Below are 6,000 nucleotides of genomic sequence, written 5' to 3' on the forward strand. Positions count from 1 at the left end.
AAAAATGATTATCTCTGGGTATCCATATTATGAGTTATTTTCATTTAATTCTTAGAGTTTTTAAAAAATAATTTTCCAATGTTCTACAATAAATAAGCATAACTGTTATATAGCAAATGTCAGACTAAAGATTACATGAAAAAAAAATCTACATGTTAATGAAAGGTTCATATCTAAACCAAAGGCATTTTAAATTAAGTTAAACTTTTATGACAGTAAAAATGATAAGCTTCTAAAAATATTAAGCAAAATATATAATTCAATTAAAATAAAATTGTCAAAAATTTGTTTAAAAACTTAAATAATTATATCATATCTAGAAATCAAAAAGGTGAGAAAATTCATCTTCTATTTCCATATACCAAATTCAAATACATATTGTTAAATCATAACTTTTGTAGGCTTGTTTTATCTTGGTGAAGAATCTTTGGAAAAGCTTATTTCTAAGAAAGCAAACTTAATTTAGGCAAGTTTGGGGGCATAATATTTATCACCTGAATATTCCTGTTGTTCCAGTCAGCTTTCTGTTTCCTGTGACAAAATACCTGAGAAAATCAATTTAAAGGATGAAAAGTTTAATTTGGCTCAAAATTTCAGAGGTTTCAATCCACAATCACTTGACCCTGTTCCTGTGGACTTGTGGTGAGGCAGTACATGATGGTGGGAAGTTGTGGTGGAATAAACTGCTCACCTCATGGCTACTGGGAAATAGAGAGAGGGAGGGAAGTGGTGGGGGACAAAATATACCCTTCAGAGACACCAGCAACCTACCAAGTAGGGCCCACCTCCTAAAGTTTCTATCACTTTCTTAGAGTGCCCACGCTAGGAACCAAGGCTTCAACATATGAACATTTGGGTTACATTTCATATCTAAACTATAGCACTAATATTATCATAACAAAATATTTATTTAAAATTTTTAACATAATGCCAGTCATAATAGCCATTACTTAACCAGTGCTCACTATGTGTCAAGCACTATATTAAAGCTTTCATGTATAAATTCATTTAACACTCTTAACAACTCTATCAGGTACTATCTTTACCATCATTTAACAGATGAGGGAAACTGAGATGCAAAAAGGTTTAGTAATTTGATCAGCATTACCAAACTAGTAAATGGTAAGACCAACTTTTGAATGTGGGCAGTCTGCATCCAGAGTCCCTGCTTATCACTATGATTTTTTCCTCTTTTACTAAATTATCTTAATTTGTTGAACTGCAATTTCAAAACTCAAATGTCTGCCCTTTGTAATTATCTAAGTTATATATAAACAACCTCTGAATACTCATTTTGTTTCTGAGTAACATTATGCAAAAGAAAGACTGAAAATATAGATGTGGAAGAAATCTGTAATCTACATAATGTGCTTGAGTATGGAGTTAAGTTAGATCCTGAAAATTCAATGTCCTTGTAATAGTAAAAGGCTATCATAAAATAAATGTAGACTTTTATTGTATAAATTACAGAAGTCTATTTTTTAAAAGTGTTATTATATTACTTATGTATGTCACTCTTTAGAGAAATCAGTGTATTTCAGAAAGTGGCTACAGTTGAACCAGAAAAAATGAATGAATATAGGTATAGAAATAGCTTTAGATAGAGAGATATAAATTGATAGGCATAGAGATATAAATCTAGAAATATAAATAGACATGCATAAAATGTTTTTATAATTTGGAATAAGCACACATTAAAATGTGCAAATAAATGTAATTTGAATGGTGCTTTCTGTATACTGGATTAACCTCTCAGCTTTTAACCAGAGCTGTAAATTTAGATGTCTTTGTTCAGTTGGCTTTTTGGTTCAGCACACACAGACTAGCCATGCCAAGCTTGTGGAAGTTTCTTTCCCCGCCCCTTTGAGAGCTGCAAGACTGATTCCGTATGCTCCAAGCCAGAGGTAATGTAATGTCCAAAGCTTTATTCACTGAGTCAGTCAACCATTTTTTGAGCCTTTTACTGCCTACCCGCTGCTAATCTGTGGACTTCACAGAGGTCTGCAGACATGGGAAGTATTGAACATGTACTCCTGCATCAGCAGAGGCTGGTTGTGCATGCAGTGAGGCAAGGGACCAGATTTCTCACTTACACAGGGTGTGTTCCTTGAGTACAAGACAATCCAAAGGCAGAGCTGACTACAAAAGTCAGAAATAATCACAATTCCATTAAAAACTACAAATAAAACATTTTTATAACTTTTCCCTAATGTTGCAAACAAGCAATTGTCCCACGGTACATATTTTCCAGTCCCTAATAAATGTAATCTTTTTTCCTGCTTTTTGCTCAAGGGGACAAGAAGCTTATGCACATACAACCACTTCAAAGAATTGCTTCTGTTCTTTTTTTTTTTTTTAACTGGCTTCAGAGTGTTAAGTTGTTCAATTTAAGCTACAATTACAGCATACAGGATGACCTTATTGCACTATTTTCCCCAGATTTATTTATTGTCCAAAAGGCATGTAAAAATACATATGCATTCATTATCCTTTAGAAATATAGAGAAATCCAAAATAATCATGACCCTCTTTATTCTCTCTCCTTAATGAGGATTTTTAACAATATGTCCTTGAACATTATTACCCTTCAAAAATATATTTAAGTTACTCTATTTTGTATGCAGTAGTCTCCCCCTATTTGAATATCACTTTCTGCAGTTTGTTACCCAGGTGCTATAGCTTGTGTTGGAGGCTTGATTGTCAGACTATGCCACTATTTTGAGGTGGTAGAACCTAAAAAGAAGTTTGATTACTAGAAGCATGTCCTTGAAAGGGATATTAGAACCCCAGCTATATTCTCCTCTCTCTTTTCGTTTCCCAGCTGCCGTAACATGAGCAACTCCACTGCCATGTGCTCCCACCACAATGTATTATGCCACTACAGGCCCAAAGCAACAGGACCAAGTGACCATGAACTGAAACGTTAGAAAGCACAGCTAAAATAAACCTTTCCTACTTATATGTTGGTTATCTCAGATATTTTATCACAGTGATGGAAAACTAATACACCATGGTCAGCCTCAGTCCAAAATTATTAACCAGAAAAATTCCAGAAATAAATAATTCACATGTTTTAAATTATATGCTATTTATTTCTGATTGACATATTAAAATGGTCAGGTACCTTGTGATGTTGCTATACATGTAAAATTCAAATCAAGGTAAATAAGCATCTCAAGCACCTCAAACATTTATCACTTCTTAGTAATGAAAACATTCAAAATTCTTCTAGCTTTCTAAAAATATATAATACAACATCATTATCTGTAGTTACCCTAAATTATAAACCATTCTGAATAATTTATAAAATCTCACATTTCTGTACTTTCTTATGCCCAGAATGTGAATTGTCCCTTTGTCCACCATGTCCATGGTATATACATTTCCTACCACATTTTATACAATCTAAAAATCATGTGGTTTTTATACTATCAATATACTGCAGGGTTTGTATTTGAGTAACTCTCATGCAGTGGCCTAACACAACATCATAATGCACCTATGTCATTCACTTCATCTCATCATGAATGACACATATGAGATCATCTCACATCATCACAAGAAGAGGAAGTAGAGTACAGTAAGATATTTTGACATAGAGATATCCCATTCACATAACTTGTTATAATTGTTCTAGTTTATTATTAGTTGTTGCTGTTAATCTCGTCCTGTAACTAATTTAAAATGGAACTTTATCATAGCCACATATTACTCTACAACTTAGAATGTTTAGCCAAAAATAGTTTAATTCAACAATGTATATTTGGCAGCAATGCTGAGAAGGGGAAAGAATATGGAATACTAAAGACGTTGAGGTCAGATCTCTTGCCTTCATTAACTCACAGCCTCCTTGATAAAGCACAGATAACTATGAGAGACAAAGGATGATAAAAGTCAGATTTAAAATAGGAGAGCTTTTGTGACAATTTGTAAGTACATATTTTAATCTGTAGAATTAAATAGAGAAAGGTGAATCTGTGTTCTAAATATGTCAGAAAAGCCTGCCTTCTGGCTATTTCTCTGTAAGTGGATGTTTACACATATGTGTGCAGTAGTGTGGGCCATTTTTCACCAGTAAGGGAGTCTTCAGAACTAGACTCCCAAACAGAACCTCCTCTGATGATGGAAATGTTCTGTATCTGCTCTGCATTGCCCTGCAAGGGTAGGCGCTCTTGAGCTGTAGCTATTGAACACTTGAAATGTGGCTATTGTAACCAAGGGACTAGATTTTTAATTAAACTTAATTGTAATTAGACCTAACTTTTGACTATTGGCTACTGTGGTGAACAGTGTAGCTGCACAAGGTGTGTTCAATACAAATGGGCCAAGAACTTGCATGGCTGCTCTAGTGCTGAGAAGTCAGAAGCACCTTTTCCCTGCCTGTGAGAAGGGCACAGCTCTAGAATTTCTCCTTAGAGAACCATCTCAAACTTGCCTCATTGAACATCTTCTTCATCAATGTTCCTATTTCTCTAAAGCAGAATGAAAAATGTTAATTCTCCACCTTCTAGGAATAAAATGGTAAAGCAAATAAGTTAATTAAAAAATTTCCAAGAGGTACCAATAGCTTTATAGGTTTTGATAGATGGATATAAAGCCATTCTTTAAGTATAAAACACAGTAAGAAAATGAGAATATGAAATGTGATTATAAACATTTTACTCTTGGGAAAACGATTTCTTCAAAGACCAACTATAGTGAACATTCCTGTCATAAAAATATAGACATTTGGAAATAAAAGGATTTAATATAACACCACAGATAATACATACCTAGAGCCTGGAGCATTTATGGCAAATCAATAGCAAAGATATTGCTTCCTACTTGGGGACTCTGAAGTGATCAAAGGAATGTTTGCTACATGTATTCATGTTCAAAGAATTGTTCTAGGCGTTGTAGGTAAAATAGAAGAACTTGGCTCTTAAAGACAGAAAGAAAGACAAAATGATGTGAATCTCTATTCTCGCTTTGAAATGCTTTCCTAAAAGCCTGTTCTAATGAGCCAGACAAGGCTGGCTGCAGCCTCCTCAGCTCCTACATGCATGGAAGACAATGCTAATGAATTGTGCCACTTCTTCCTGTTGATCATCTCAACCAGGGCCTCACTAAGAGTCTTTCAGGATTGGCACTTGAGCTGAAACCCATTTTCCAACTCCTGTGCTTCTATGCATACACCTTGGTCTTTCTGATGTGTGTCATAAAAGTGGTGAGCAGATACCAAGGTTTCATCAGGTATTAAATTGTTGGTGAAAAGCTCCTGAGGGAAGCTGGAAACACCTTATCAAAAACTTCAAAAGCAAAGTTTATTGTTGTTTCCTACAAAGTATTTCTTAAGTAGGCACTCCATCTGAGCTGTTTCTGGAAACAATGGGAACTCTGAGATCAATTAAGCAATTTCTAAACAATGGGGGAGAAAATCTATGAAGTGAGGTTTTTAGAATCAGTAAAAGAAATGTTCTTTCTCTTCAATCTCTGGTGCCTATAAACATGGAGAATATTAGTGTAATAATAACTCTTTAACAATTTATAGTAGAAATTGTACTTGAAATTTGCTATACAAGGATAACTAACAATCATTTCATACTCCCATACATGCCTGAGGATACTTGGGTGTAAATAGATTTCTTGGAATTGGCCACTATGACTAAATTCCATCTTAACAAGTAAACACATTGATTGTTTAATTACTCTACTGATACCCACCCTGCTGTCACCCCATCTCATATTGAAATGACATTGATTCAATTTTTAACTTCAATGTACCAAGGAGAAAAACATGAAGAGTATTTTATTATTATTATATTATTATTATTATTATTATTATTATTATTATTATTATTATTATTATTATTATTTCTTCCTTTTTTGTCTAAGCTTAAGACCCAACTTTATAGATAGATAGATAGATGTATATCTATTTAGATAAATAGATAGACATAGATATGTTTTATATATATATATATATATATATATATATATATATATATATATATATGAGAT

Source organism: Marmota marmota, unplaced genomic scaffold (genome assembly GCF_001458135.2).
Source record: "Marmota marmota marmota unplaced genomic scaffold, marMar, whole genome shotgun sequence".
In the NCBI taxonomy this organism is placed as follows: Eukaryota; Metazoa; Chordata; class Mammalia; order Rodentia; family Sciuridae; genus Marmota; species Marmota marmota.